Source organism: Balaenoptera ricei, chromosome 2 (genome assembly GCF_028023285.1).
Source record: "Balaenoptera ricei isolate mBalRic1 chromosome 2, mBalRic1.hap2, whole genome shotgun sequence".
Lineage (NCBI taxonomy): Eukaryota > Metazoa > Chordata > Mammalia > Artiodactyla > Balaenopteridae > Balaenoptera > Balaenoptera ricei.
The window spans coordinates 158,606,359-158,622,573 of NC_082640.1; the positions used below are offsets into that span (position 1 = coordinate 158,606,359).

Genomic DNA, 16,215 nt, shown 5'->3' on the forward strand with positions numbered 1-16,215 from the left:
ACCCAAAAGAGAGACACCGGCAGCAGGAGGACAACTGTGAGCCGTAGAACGTGAAGACCTTGACCTCCTATTTGGCCGGGAAGGGAAACTTGGATGATGTCCCCAGGTTTCCCAGGGCTGTGAATCAGACGGGAATCTGCCCAGACACCCTGGGCAAAGCCCTTTACTGACTCTCTCACAGAAGAATTGACAGTTTTGCCTATTGCTAGGGGTTCACCCTTCTCCCAATTCTGCCAACTCCACCCTATAGTGCATGTGTCGCCTCTTTCACGTGAGGGATTGTGAGCTTCTAAAGAAGGATAGCATAGACGGGGCACCAATTAGGGGCAACCAACACAGCGTCCAACCCAGTGTCCCCCACAGACAGTCAAGATCCCACGCGGTACCACCACTCCTGGGCAAAGCCACATCCCAGCAAGAGGCCCCCATTTCTTCTTTTCCAAACCCTCACAGAGTTCTATCATGGTCCTTTGGGGGAAATACTATTCAGTCAATATAAGGACCCTTCAGATCTGGGCCGCCACCAATGCAAACCACACTGAGTTATCTCTGAGAGTGAGAGTGGGGACAGAATGACTCATGGTGAGGGGAGTTGGGGACACCTAGCAAATAGCAGGTGGGAGCATTGAGGAGGGGACTGATCTAAAAGCATTTCTAGGACTTCTCCGGAGCCATGCAACTTAGAAACCCTCACAGTTCTGAATAACCCTCTCAAAGTGACACCATGCCAATGACCCTGGGGAGAGCAAAGCCTTACATTAAAATCCTGGATGAACATCCAGCTGATATTCCTGACAGCATCTCAAAGATCTAAGAAGAACACTAGCCAGGGTTGTTCCCTATTCTGATCTCTCACACAGAACACTGGAATGGGAATAGGAGAGAAAATACCAGTTTGAGATTCTGGGTGTTCTGGGCCACAGATGCCCAGGTTCTCAGGACACCTGGGAAGGTTGAAGATGAATTCATGGAGCATATACCTAGAACAGCAGGTTGGTGTTGCCCTGTTCCACGGCCCTAGGGCACACCCAGCCACAACCAGCCAGCTTACAGTAATTGTTCATGAACTAGGGTTTATTGAACACCTGCTAGGCCAGCCATGACACTAGACAGAAAAGATACAGTGGTGAGCAAGACCCCCACCCCCAAATCCCTCTAGTCTGGTCAGAGAGAACTCAAATTAATAAACTACCCACATACCTATTTACCTATAATTGTGTAAGTACTGTAAAGAAAAACCATAATTGGCATTGAAAAATCACAAGAGAATCGAATCTAGTCTGAGATGTCAAGGAAACCTTCCCTGAGAAAGATCTTTAAGCTGATACCTGGCAGATGAGGAGGAGTTAGCTGAGTGGGCGAGGGAGAGGATTCCACGTGAGGAGAACAGCACGTGGAGAGGCTCTGAGCAGTGGAGGAGCTTGGCAAATTCAACAGAAGGGAAAGGCCAGTAGGCAGAGGCTTGGCGAGCAAAAGGAGGAGGGCAAGAAGTGCCCAGAGAGGTAGCTACAGCCAAGTTACGTGGGCACTTGTGGCCCTCATTTAAGAATTTGGGGCTTTAAAATCATTAAAGCATTTTGAGCAGGCAGTGACTGAATTGCCTTGTGTTTTTAAAGGAGCATTCCTTCAGCATGAGGGACCTTTGGGTGGTGAAGCAGTTCTGAACCTTGATTGCAGTGAGTTACGTATTGATAAGATTGCATAGAACTATACACATACATGCATAAACACACATGTGTGTGAATGTAAAACCAATAACATATGGATAAGGTCTGCGATTGCATCGTGTCAATTGCCTGGTTCTGATAATGTACTATGGTTACGGAAGATGTTACATTAGGGGAAACTGGGTGAAGAGTGCATGGCACCTCTCAGTAATATATTTTGTAACTTTCTATGAAGCTATAATTATTTCAATATAAAAAGTTGAAAGGGTCTTTTTAAATAAGGAAAACACAAAGAAAAATTTAAGTCATCAAAAAGGAGGGAAGGAAAGGGAGGGAGGGAGGGAGGGAAGAAGGGAAAGGAAAGGAAAGGAAACGAAAAGAAAGGAAAGGAAAGGAAAAGAGGAAGGAAGGAAGGACGGAATGAAGGAAGGAAGGAAGGAAGGAAGGAGCTGCTGTCTAAGGAAAGAACTGGGGGGAGGCGGGCAGAGGGAATGTAGAGATGTAAGAATTGTTGCCAGGAAACTAGTTTGGAGGCGGATGCTGCTGTTAGGAGAGAGACAAGGATGGTGGAGGTGGAGACTGGAGAAATATTAAAGAAATCATTGACAGGACTTGACCATTATTTGAGCATTGGGAGTGTGGGAAAGAGATGATGAGAAATAGTCTCAAGATTCCGACCTAAGAAACTAGGTGGGTTGCAGTGAAACTTACTCAAATGAGGAAGACTACAGAAAGCATACAGGGACCAAATGGAGGAGGGGGAGGAGTACCCTCTTTTGAGCATGTTGAACTTGGGAAGTCTGTGAGACTTTGGGTGGAAATATCAAGCGGATGGTCGAATATAGGGGTTTAGAGCTCAAAAGAAATATGAACTAGACATATAAATTTAGCAGCTTTTGCTAAATAGGTGGTCATTGAAACCATGAGAGTTAATGAAATTATCTAGGAAAAGGGAAAAAAGAGAAAGGAAGAGGAAAGAAGAGAGAAAAAAGTCGAGGACTGAGCTTTGAGTAACTCAACTATTTGAAGATCAAAAGAAAGGACCAACAGAGGAAACTGGAAGGATGGCTGGAGAGAGGTAAGACGCAAACCGTGCAAGTACGGGTCACAGTGGCCCAGAGAAGAGCTTTCAGGAAGGAGAGGGTGGTCAGCTGTGTTGACTGCCAAAGGTTCATGAGTTTGTCATTGCTCGATAAGGACCCTGAATGAGCGTGTGCTGACAGAGCTGAGCAGAAGCTGCCCTACTAATAATAATACCCTCATCAGTGTCACCTTCCCTGGGAAGGAAGGTCAGGACATTCCAGAGCGTGACATGGAACTCCACAGCCAGCTGTGCCTCTGGATGCCTCCAGGGTTGGGGGGTGGGGGGTTGCATGCTTCATGAAGCCGACAACACTCCCTAAATATTTACTGAGAGCCAACTCTCTTTTCAAGACCTCTCGACCACTGTGCTGAGCTCTGAAGACATTTTCTGGGATAGCTTTGGACCAGTGAACAGTAGCAAGTGGGCTTGAGAAAATCCTGTTGGAAGTGTCTCAAAAAATCCCATGGGCTTTCTCTGTGTTCCGGTTTTGAGAAAGTCACTAGCCTCCCCCCAAAGATCTTCACACCCAAAGGAAGAGAACGAAGCTCACACAGCCTCCACCCCAGGTAAAATGTAGGACTAAGATTAGCCTCAGCTCTGGTTACAGAGCTCCTTCAGCTCAGAATTCAGACTCAAGTGGGAGAGGAAAGGAGGGGATGCAACTTCTCAGCTGGGGAGGGTGAGACACAAAGAGTTAAGTCACCCAAGCTGCCATTAGCAGGTGCAAAAACTAGGCCCAGAACTAAGTCCTCCTTTCTGTGCCACCAGAACAGGTTGCCTGTCTGCTGCCTTTCTCTACAAACAGGAAAAGTCATTTCCCAGATAAAACTATAGGGATAAGACTTCTTATCTACCATGGAAATGACTGGAATCAAGCATACTGTTGGACAAAAGGAAAAGTTGCTAAGGAAAGTGCTAGAAGCCCATATCTAAGTTTTACTGCTAGAACTCCTTATTTTTGCCCAGAACTAATTTCTAAAATCCTTGGAAGTAAGTGGATAATAGTCTTTCCAATTCAAGGGTGGTAGAAAATAAAGAGGCACATTGGCAGCAAAGCAATTTACTTATGGCCACGCACTACTTAAAGATTCCTGTCTTAATCTCTTTTGTAAAATTAACCATCATTCTCTAACGTGCTTGCTTGGAAATCTAGATTTTCCATATATACAGTTTTCTTAAAGCGAGGAATACCTGCATTGCTATTTAAATGGCCCAATGGAGTGAAGGGGAAACAACACTTCCCGGGTCCCCTGGGTGAGATGATTCAACAGGACATTTATAAGGTTTCAATTACCAAAATGGATTTAGAAAGTGGCGTGGTGTGCATGATTCATCCCAGCCAGATCATTAAAAACCAAGTCCTTCCTGAGTGTTCCTCCAAATTTGTTCTATTAGGAGGGTTCAATAAATCTTCTGCCCGTTTGTTCAGTTGGTCCAGCGGTGAACTTGGTGTAAAGATACATTCTTAATCCAGCCCTAACCCCTTCCAAAACGGACCTCAATCTTCCCTACAAGTTGAAACAGGAAATATAACCCATGGCCACCATGTGCAGAGACCTAACTTCTGGACAGGGCTTTCAGACAACGGAGATTTGGCTTTGGGGTGCTATTTCAGCAGCTGGGTAGAAAAGGGAAACCAGCGGGATGTGAGACGCTTCTCAGAAAGAAGATTGTTCATGAGGTTGGTATGTATGAAAATGCAGTCTACTGAACTCAGTGAAAAAGAGAAGGCAGGCATCTGAAAGCAGGGACTGCCCCCTTGCCACCTGAAGGATACATGTCATGGCTTTCCAGAACCCATGTGCATAGACGCTGACAAAGTTCAGGACAGCGAACAGGAGTTCGTGGTATTCGAGTGCGAAGGCACACAGATAAATATCCAGGCAAAACCAGTGTTCATTTATATTTACAGCTGCCTACTTCCACACATGCTCATACACAACTGCCCACACACATGGATATTTCCAACCTTTTAGGGACAAAAATATCTAAATATACCTTGTTGATTGAGTTCACATTACAACTGTGACTTAGAAGCTAACAGAGCCATCAACCAGTCAGTGTCACTCTGTAGATACTCAGCACAGTGAGAGAAACACAGTTCATTTTCAACAAACCCTGGGCAAAAAGAAATCTACAAATGGCTATGACATGTGTCTCTTACATTATGATCCTTATTAAAAGAGTTTTTCATTACATTATTGCCAATATTTAATTTGGACTAGGCTAAGCCACATCACTGATTAAATTAGAGCTCCAGAAAAAAAATTATCTCGCTAGGTATGTGCTGAAAACATAAATAAAATAGATACAAATAACTGTGGAACCAGCATGGTCTATTATTTATTCATTGTGAAATTATAAACACCCAATTTTATTTTATTACCTTATTCATCAATGTTGATCTCTTAAAAACTAATTTCTCAGGAAAGGAAAACCTAAATATCCATGGTTCTCAGGCAAGTAACTGCAAAATTCAAATTGCACTCCTTGGTCTGATGCCTGGTTTATAGAAATCATATTATATAAAATATGTAGGATCGATTCCAATCTGAAAAAGCACCAAAAACAAGTCTCCATAGGCATTCATTAGAAAATAATTTGGCTCAAATTTCTAGCAGTTCTCTATATTCATACACACATACAATTTCTAATATTTACATATTGCAAAAATATATAAGAAGCTTTAGCTAAAGAATTTATGCACAGTGCAGTCAAATCTGAATCACCCATGTTAAAGAGTAATTTGCGGAGAAACAAATATTACTAGCTCACTTTAGGAAGCCATCTCACTCCATCAGATCCATTCATTTTCACTTATCCTCTCTCTCCCTCTCTCCTTCTCTGTCTCTCTCTGTCTCTGTCTCTCCCTTCCTCCCTTTCTCTCTTTCTCTCCTTATCTTCCTCTTTCTAACCTCCTCCACTTTGAGACCCAGTTTGTCAGGTGGAAGAAAGAATGAGGCTCTGAGTTATTATACTTAATCTGCAAAGGGAGGAACCAATTCTGAGCCATCAAGAATTTGAACTCTGTGCACATACATTGTGACAAGCATGTTATCCGGGCACTGCTTCCCCACATGGATTACTTCTCCAGCCCTGCTTTGCAAACCTTCTACAATGATCTACAGGCTTACCTCCCATCTGCCCCAGATGTTCTTCTAACACTAAGACATCTACAAATCAAGGACCACAATGGCACTCCAGAGGCACCTGCATGGCTCCCTTTTTTCTCACCATTTTAATGTACTTCGAAGAGGACAAAGAAGAGAAAGAGAGTAGAAAGGATAAAGACCATACAGACAAAAACGCATTCAAAATAAATGATGGTGTATGCCATGGCTGCCTTTTGCTTGGCTAAAACACTTTACCATCAGCGAGTTTGACACATCTTAGGGGTCTGTTTATCCCCCCTCAAAACTGTCACACTCGCGGGCACCCAGGTGTCACACAAGAGACAAGCCACAGGGATTGTTGCTTCAATCATTATCATCAATAATCATAGGAAGCCATTCATGCAAGAACATTAGGAGCACTTTTAATGGGCTAAATCACTAAGGGCCCATGGCTCCATTCTCAAATGGCCCTAGAAATTCCCCAAGTTTTCATGGTCAAGTGTGGTCTGAGTAGTCTCATATATAAACCTGAGGGCATTTCAGTTGGTCTTCTTAAAGTGAAATAAGGGGATGGGACAGCCTTGACCTGGTTTTATATAACTTACCTGACTGTCCCAGGTTGGGGCCAAGGTACCAGAAAGATGTCAAGAACCACCGTAATGATCCCAGTGCCCCTAATTAGTCACTGCAGCTGAGTACCAAGGATAATTTATTCATTTACTCATTCCCTCAACAGTATTTTTTAATAAATAAATGTGGCCAGCAGTGTTCTAGGCACTGGGGATACAGTAGTGGGGAAAACCAAAACCTGCCCTCATGGAGCAAGTACCACAATTTGATATATGATGCAGCATCTGAGTCCCTGAGAAAAGTCACTTTGCCTCACAGGCCTTAGTTTTCCAGTATATTAAATGAAATGATAGGAATCTGTTATCCATGAAGCTGTGGCTCTGTCTATGCCACCTATAAACACTATTTTTAGAGATATTCGTGATCCCAAATTGCCCATCTGGTTGGTGAAATAAACAAGCCTTCTAAAGTTTGCCAGCTGACACTCAATGTGAAAGAAACTAAGAAGGAAATTAAAGTAACCAGTTAGTTCTGCTAGAATTTCTGGCAAATATTCCACTGAACTAGCCCACTCCTAGTCCAATACCACGACAGAAAGCACAAGAAATCTAGAAACCAAAAGCACTTTTCATCAACCACACCACTCACCCCCATGCAAAACGTTGGGCCTGTACAGATGGGTGGTCAATGAGTCTGCAGGCAGCAGAGGCCTTGGGTAAGGTTTCATCATGAGCAATATTGAGCTGTTTGTGTGACAGTGGGCAGATATTGCCAGGCAGGAATGGAAGAAGAGGGTCACCAAAATGAGGCAACTCAGGTTAAGTCTCCTTCTAAATCTTTAGTTGGAACTGTAGATTGGAGGCAACCATCTGCCAAAGTGACGCTTGTCCCACAGCAGTGCATGGAGCCCAGACTGAATCGTTGTCCAGAGCCCAACATCAATATTGGATGTGAATCCCTGACATTGGCTGTGCACATCAGGCCTCTCTGGACATCATGAGCATCTAACCATGGGCACTGGCTAAAGGCTGTGGGTTTTCTTTGGAAAAGTGAGCCCGAAGAAGAAATTGTTGCTCAGATTGGAGACCCTGCAATCTTCTGTCTGGGAGGATTTTATGGTATAATTGATGGATAGCTGGTGGAAAAGAGTAGTGATTAGTCAACACTTGATTGTCTGTGATCCTCCAACTGCTGATCTTCCATGAATTGGAAGATGAACTCACGGGTGGTCTAAGTTCTCGAGTTGTCTGAGGAGCTTTGCGATGGTGTTCCATTTTTTTCTTTCAAAAATATTTCAGAGTTGTACCAAGTCAAAGGAAAAATGATGCTTTCTTGCTTTTCTGGCCTTTTCTATGTGCTACTGGGAAGCAATCATAGAAGTGCCTAGAAAGTGCCTAGAAGTTCCTAGAGGACTGACAGTGTGTCCATGACACTTAAACACTTTGTCTTTCATTTTATCTTTTAAATCATTTTTAATTCTAATTTTGAGGGTTCTTCTGACTTTGCAATTTACTTTATTGTGATCAGGTTCTTAAAGAAAAATAATTCTATTGAATTTGACCAAATTCCATGAGCACCTACAACTGCCAGGAGCTATACTAGGTGCTGAAGTTTCAAAGATGAATGAGGTGTGGATCCTGCCTTGAGGAGTTCAGGTTTAGGAGGTGTGATAGGCAGCTTCTGAGATGACCACCAACGATCCCCATCTCTTGGTATTCATAAGCTTGTGTAATTCTCTCCCCTTGAGGGTAGGCTGGACTTAACTGAGTCACCTCTAGCAAGTAGAATATGACAGAAGTGATAGGATGTCACTCCTAATATTAAGTTATAAAAAGACTGTGGCTTTCATCTTTGGCACTCTCTCTTGTGCTTTCTCACTCATTTTCTCTAAGGGAAGGCAGTTGCTGTGTTGTGAGATGTCCTTGGAAAGGTCTCAGTCCAACTTCCTGGGAGGAAATGAATCCTGCTAAAAACCATGCGAGTGAGCTTGGAACAGGATCCTCTCTCAGTCGAGCCTTCAGATGAGACCATAGCCCTGGATGACAATCTGACTGCAACTTCATGGAAACCTTGATCCAAAGGCACTCAGCAAAACCACACCTAGATTCCTGACCAATACAAACTATGAGATGATATTTATATTTTAAGCTGTTACGTTTTGGAGTAATCTGTTATACAGCAACAGTTAACTATTATAGGTTATATCTTTTGAAATGACTATAATACAATGTAATAAGTGCTATAATAGGGGAATGAATAAAGTGCTTACAGATGGAGAAGCAATCAATAATGGGAAGCTTGGGGAAAGCCACTGAGAGGAGGTAGCATTTGAGCTGGGCCTTGAAGGATGAATTTCCTAAGGGAAAAAAAGGGTAAAGAGAATTACAGGGAGAGGAAATTGCAAGAAAGTTAAGGTGCATGGTTTATTCAGGCAAAGTAGAGTAGCTCAAGAAGAGCAGGAGAAAAGGGAAGTGGCGAAAGATGACGCTGAAGAGGTAAGAGGAAAGATTGTGAAAGGCCCCTTATACAGGCATACAGATTGGAATTTGACTCTGTAAGCAGTGAGGAATCCTCAGAGTTTTTTAAGCAGGGACCTGATTTGCTTGTACCCATGCTTTAGAGAGATGACTCTGGTGGTTAGGACAGAGGGTTTAGTGGAGACGGCTAGGGCAGGATGACCAGTTACAATATCCATTTATTCAAAAAATTTTTATTGAGCACTTACAATGTGCCAGGCACTGTGTGAAGTGCCAAGCAGTGAATAACACAGATAAAAGTTCCTACTCCTATGCAGCTTATGTTCTAGTGGGGGCACTAGCCCAGGACCAGCCTAGAAGCAGTGGTGATTAATGTAGGAAACATTTGAGAGGTAGAATTAGTCAATGGGACATGATTCTTGCCTGGACATTGGTGTGAGCAAGAGGGAAAAATAACACCGAGATTCTTAGGTTGGGCCACAGAGTAGATGATAACACTGTTAGCTGAGATGGAGACAGCAGGCTTGCAGAGAGTAACAATAGATTCATGTTGGTACATTGCACTTGTTGTGATGAGACTTTCAGTGGAAAGCTGTCCTTGGGTCGCTGAGAAAATATAGGTCTATACTCAGGAGAGAGGACCAGGCTGGAGATATAGATTTAGAAATCATCAGGTGTGGGTGGTAGATGAAACCTTGGCCCTTGGTGAGATACTCAGTGAGAGACCACAGATTGAAAAATAAAAAGGACCTTGTTGGGAGGAGGGGGGAGGGTAACGACCAGAACTAAAAGCATGAAAGGGCATCAAGAAGAGAATTCAGTGAGAAAGACAGAGACAATGGTCACAAAAGGAGGAGAACCTGGAAAGAGCCCTTCATGGCGTCCATGGCCACCACCATCAAGGGAGAGATGAAGTAAGATAAGAACTGAAGAGAACGTATTACGCTGCGAACCATTGCTGATTAGAACTGGGTAAAGTGATTCCCCAAGAGTAGTGGACCCTCATCGTTCTCTGAATGACTGGGTGGTTTCAGCATTGTAGAGGGAAGAATTCACCAGTAGATTATCTCACAACCTGCTTCTCCTTCCACAGGCTTTGTCCATCAGGCTCAGGTTTGGAAATACCATATAAAATAGTCTTAGGAATATTGCCTTTATCTGATTCCATTCGTTGATAGCAGGGGTCATTTTTTTGATGTACGTTCCATGGCCAAAGCTAGGCCCTGCCAGCATCACTTTCCATCCTTGCCCTAGGAGATGCATCAAGTCTCTGGAAGCCAGTACATTCCTTCTGACCTTGATTGAAGCTCTTCAGTCCCAGGTGTCAGAGCCCTGCCTGCAAGGCTGGGGCAGGTCCTAGTGGAGGCTTTTCCCACAGTTCCAGAGTTTGGTCGAGTGGCCCTGCATATTCTCCAAGAATGGCCAGATCCAGGAGAGATGCTGGTGCCCAGGCAGGAGAGCAGCATTGCAACTCAGACTGAACAGTGGAGAGGATGGAAATAATCACCTGCCAGTAATGTTGGTGGCTGTGGTGTTTTTTTAAAATGCCATTGAATTCTTTGATCCTCCTCTTTTCAAGAGGTGGAGAGGCTATTCCTCAACTGTTGAGTGTGGGCTGAACTTAATGACTTGCTTTAACAGATACAGTAAAAAGGAAGTGACAATATGAAACTTTGGAGGCTAAATTATAAAAAGGCACTCGTGTTTCCATTTTGACATCTCTCTCTCTCTTTCCCTCTCTCTCTATCTCTCTCTCTCTCTCCCTCTTTCTCCCTCCTCCTAAAAGAGTCAGCTGCTATGTTATGAGCAGCCCTATGGAAAGGCCCACATAGCAAGGAACTGAGAGGGGCCTCTGGTCATCAGCCAGTAAGGAACTGAGGCCCTCAGTCCAACAGCCCAAGATGAGCTCAGCCCTACCAACACCACATGAGCAAGCTTGGAAGCGACTCCTTCAACCCCAGTCAAGCCTGGAGATGACCGCAGCCCCATCCAACATCTTGACTACCACCTCCTGAGAGAACACGCACCAAAACCACCCAGCTGAGCCATTCCCAGATTCCTGGTCCACAGAAACTATGACATAATAAATGTTTGCTGCATCTGGGGGTAATTTATTATGTAGCCACAGATAACTGAAACAGTAGCAAAGGAGAAACAGTAAGGGGTCTGGTGTGAAGGCTCTAGAAAAACCAGGCACTTGACAGGACTCCTGCTTAGGCGAGTCCCAGACACAGAAGGACCAGCACTGGGCTGAACAATGAAGGGCAGAAGTGGGGTTTGGGATTTTATCTCATTTCCTCTGCTCCATGCAGGGCTGTTAATTTTTTAAAAGAACAAATAGCAGGTACTAAGACAATTTATGCAACAATGTGGGGATGACTAAAAAAAGAAGTGAATAGGTGTGAAACCTCACCATGCAACAAGAGCACGTCTGCGGCTTCCTGGGCCCAACCTGTCTGCATGGTGTGGGCCAGAGAGGACCTCTTCACCATAGAAGATGCCATCTTTGGCCTCTGGTCTTGACCTCTATTCCCATCTCACCCTCACCCTGCTCCACCCTCCTTCCACCTTCCTGAGCCCCTCTCTCATCTCCAGCAAGCTTTCTATGTAGGTTTTCTGGAACAAGTCCCCCCATATTAGAAAGTCAGGGACTTCCTGGAAGTTCCACAGACTGATATGAGCAGAGCAGCAACCTACAGTCAGTATGTTAGCTAAAGAAAGCAATGCTTGGACATCTTAATGATAATTCTCATAACATTTTCAAGTAAACACCTTTCTATTCCCTGCTTTCCTTTGATTCTCCACAATAATCCTGTGAGGTAGGCAGGACAGATATAAGTATTCCTGATTTACAGGTGAGGAAACTGAGGCTCAGAATGGCTCAGGTGGACAGCAGGTTGTGGAACCAGGGCCAGAAGCCATGTCTTCATACTCTCATCCTTTGGACTCTTTCTACATCATGGTCTCTCACTACACCATGACCCAAGATGGCCAACCCAAACATGGTAGCCCAGCTTGAGTTCAGCTCCTTACTTGAAGCTGTTAAATATAATAGCATTTTCCCCTTTTATTCACAAGGAGTTTGCTAAGGCACAGTAATGTAGGTCACTGAGTTTCTCTGTGCCTCAGTTTCCTCAATTTGTACCACACACAGGTGACTAGTTGTCCCCTAAGGCCTTTTTGGGCCTCAGTGTTCCATGCCTCTAGCGAAATCCTTCAGGAAGCCGGGCTTGCTCACACGAGGCAGGACATCAAGCCCTCACCATCTGGCAGTGGCTAATCCTGGAAGACTCACCCCAGAGAGAGACAGTCCAGCCCACGCAAAGGGGCCCTGGAGGCTGCAGGAAGTAGGGTAGCAGCCTGTGGTGACATTATTGGGCTTCAGCTCCTGAGAATCTCAACAGAGGTCCCCTGACCCCATTGGCCACAGCTTCTCTGCCAGAGGCTGGGGTGGGGAGGTGTCCTTCCCCTCTCCCCACCTCACCATCCCATGCAGCTTTGCTGGGCCAGTTATCCCACATGGAGCTACCAGGATGGACATCCCATCACCAGCTCCCCCAGTAGAGCCTCTGAGAGGAGCACGCAAAGACATCTAGCATCCAAAGCCAATTTCGCATCAGCCCCAGACACCTCGAGTACACTGTCAGTTAAGAAAGGATAGGAATGTTTCTTACTCACCTTATTTAGGAGAAGAAGAAAAGAGCAGACAGGGCCCCCCTTTTGCATTCACCAGACTGCACCACAATCAAGACACCTACAACCCTACCACCCACCATGAAGCCCTAAAAAGGGTTCACCAACTCATTTTAATCCTTTTCCCTCTTCACCCCCCAATTCCCCCCACATCACTAATCCACTTTCCAAGTTGTGATGGCAGGAGAATGGAAAATGAGAATGATGGTGGTGACAACCAGCTTCCCCTGAAGCCTCTCTCCCAGGCTCTTTGAGCGCCTGAGGTCCCTGATATCCTTCAACACCCTCAACGAGAAGGAAACTAAAATGAAGCTGAACCAACCTTACTTAAAGGAGAAACATCCTTGGGCTCCAAACCCAGCACCATCTGTCTGGCCTTGTATTAACTCAGAATTTGCTTCCAACCCCCAACACAAAGGCAGCACCAGCTTTGCAGTCGTCCTGCATCTTTGGGCACTCAGTCCAACTCATAGATCATTTTCCAGCAGTCAAATTCTCATCTAAGATTAATCTGACTTTTCCTTACAATCAAATATTTATCCAACAAATTCATGAATGAGAATTGATCTCACTGTTTATTTAGAAAGCTGGAGGAGTTGATTTTACACGGGCTTTATTTTTTTCCTCTGGATAAATAAGGGAGTTGAGATAGAACAAGAGAAAGCAAATCAATGGCTATTTCCAGTTACCAGCATTGTCTTCAGATTTAATAGAAATGATGCCCTAAGACACGTAGTTTATTCAGTATGAAAATACCCCTCGATATTAGAGTAATGCAAAAGGAAAGCCTTTCCTGGTACTTTGTAAATGTAGGCAAGAGACTCACAACTGTTTGAAGATTCACAAAGCCCTTCTGATAGGTGGTCATCAACACCGTTCCATAACCAGGGAAATTAAGGCACTGAGTATCTCTGAAATGGCTCTGGTTCACCTGAGGAATAGGTATGAGAGGATATTCATCACCAGAAATCTGACCTCCCTTCAGAGACAGCTAAAAACGTGGCACATGTGCCACTGTTCCATCCCATACTCATGGCAGACATCACTAATCGATTCAACATGCTCTTCGTTCCTAATGCTGAGACCTTGGGTCCTTGTCCACACAGCACTCCAATCCACCATGACCATTCTGTGAGTTTGCATACAAGAAAAAACCTAGTTGCTACCTCTGAGCTGGAAACTGTTAAGCTTAACAGGTTAAAAGTCTCATGTGAGCACTAAGGATTCGAACCTTAAGGAGGTCACCAAACAGATATTTAACTCCTGTTTGCCTTTCTGTGAGTCAGAGACCCTATCAAAACAACTAGGACCACAAACCAGATGTTGGCCCTGTTTTGTGGTTGGACTAACAGACAGTATTCCTACAGTCACATACTTCTGTGTACACAGAAAATCATCTGAAAGACCCTTTCTAAAAAGAAAAAAATTTAATAGTGGTTAGTGTTTTTTTCTACTTCATTAGTTATGAGGTACCAACCCACCCCTCCTTAAGTCGTTCCTACATCTCTCATTGCCCACGGCGGGAAGTAAGCTCCTTTGTGTTACAAGCCTCTTTGCTGCCTGGCCACAACTGTCTGTTTTAGATTCATCTTCTTTCTGACCACTGACCCAGCCACTTCTACACCCTATGCAACAGCCTCAAGGAAAAGTACTTGCCGTGATCCTCCCTCTCCCCATCCTCGCCCCTAAAAACCTCCTGCTCTTTTTGCACGTCACACTTTTGCACACAAAGGTCTCTCTGAGCCGTCTCTCAACTCCCATTCACAGCCAAACCTGTCAAGCAGATAGTCTACACTCTGGTTACATGAAGTGTGGTCCATGAACCAGTGGCATGAGTATCACCTAGGGGCTTGTTAGAAACACCTACACCAGACCTATGAACCTAAATCTGCATTTTAACAAGGTGCACTGCCCTAAATTCACTCCCTCCCTTTCTGGGAAACCCCACCCAGTCTTCCTTCTCTCTAATCTGACTTCCTTCCCCACCTCTCCATCAAAAAGATTCTCATTGAGTGAGTGGATCCGTCAATTCACATATGAATAAAAGGATCCATGAAATATCACTTCCACTTGTGCCCACCCTAGGAACTTCTATTCAGCCTTCAAGTCCAGTCCAAATAGCCCACTTCTGTGAAGACATTTCTGCTCTCCAATGCAGACAAGGAAACCAAAGTGCTGAGAGGCTGGACAAACTGCCCGAGCACACCCAGTGCACCCACGGTGTGCCACCTTTAAGAATGACATCAGGAAGGATTCCCTTGACCTCCCCAGAAGCCCCTCGTGGCCACTGTCGAAGGCAAAACTCCGTGGCTGAAACGGGTATGGCAAGTCGCAAGTTGCTTTGTGGACGAGGGCCCCGCATGGGCTGATCAAAACCAGGTTTCCTTGTTCAGGTTCTTAACCACTGGGGCGCCCTCTACCCAGTCTCTCAATCCCCTTGAAGACTGTTGTACGCTCTCTTCCTTCAACACACATCCAAAGAACACACCTCTTTCACTCTCCTGGCCTCAAGGGGGAATTTTTCCTTTTTCTTTGGCGAACAAAGACCTCAGAGAGGAAATATCAGTTGCTGGTCTTTCCACTTCCCCAGGCCACAGCAACGCCATTCTGGTGACCCAGTGGCTTTCCAGCTTTAGAGTACAGGGGAGAGGTTCTAAACACGCAGGTCCTGATGCAGGGTCCTTGGGCTGCACTTGGTGACACTCTGCTTCCTAGGCTCTCCTTGAGGCTCCTGCATATCGACAAACTGTGCCATGACGCAGGTGTGTAGGACCACAGGCAAGTCCCCCAGCTACCTTGAGCCCAGCTTGGTCAAAAGACGGCTCCAAAATCTTTCCTGCCCACCTCATCCTTTTATTGTGAGGATCACAGCAATAGGGTATGTGCTATGGCTTTGTTAAAATGGAAAACGTTCTTTTTGAAGGCAAGGTTTTACTACTCTTCTGCTTGGTTTTGGCACTAACAGGTAACCCTCTATTCCCATTCCCAGAAATTCTGTATTTCTCTCAACCTCAGAGCCTACTGTCAACATACTCTTAAGTGTTTCAGACAGTCCTGTGATTGTTGGATGCAAAGGACATCAATTCATACTGGCCAGTGTCCAGACATACATAAGCTATCATCCCGATAGCAGTTCTGTTCGCCAGAGACCTGGGGGTCTTGTGCATAAGCAGGAGGTCTTAGCTTCCTCTCAGCAGCTTGAGACCGGCAACACACACTCTCTCCCCAAGATAAGGCCTTTCAGACAACAAAGCACTTAGAATATTTCCTTTGTGCTATTAAGAACAAACACAGGAGCCCATCCCAGTGTTTGTGGGACTGCTCTGACAGGGGTAGGAGAGGTGTAAGATATCATTTCCATCGTGTCATCATGAACCATTGAAAATCTTTGCAACCTAATTAAACTGCACTCACTGAATGATGATGAATTCAACAGCCCCAGAACAAGCATTGTTTTTCACCATTTTCTATTTTAGTGTCTATTCAACTATTTTAAGAAGGACATACCTGAGCCAAAATCAAAAGAGCACAGCTAGTAATAGCCAGCGTGGTCCTAACTTACTGAGGATGCCATCAATTCGTGGGGTCAGGGGCTCCAACACACTGACCTC

The 16,215-nt window shown here is 44.8% G+C and overlaps 1 protein-coding gene across 3 annotated transcripts in view; it reads right to left on the reverse strand.

Annotated features, from left to right (window-relative positions):
• The window catches only part of DPF3 (double PHD fingers 3), a 253,600-nt gene that overhangs the window by 14,782 nt on the left and 222,603 nt on the right, over positions 1-16,215 (reverse strand). The gene's annotated exons all lie outside the window — the stretch shown is intronic.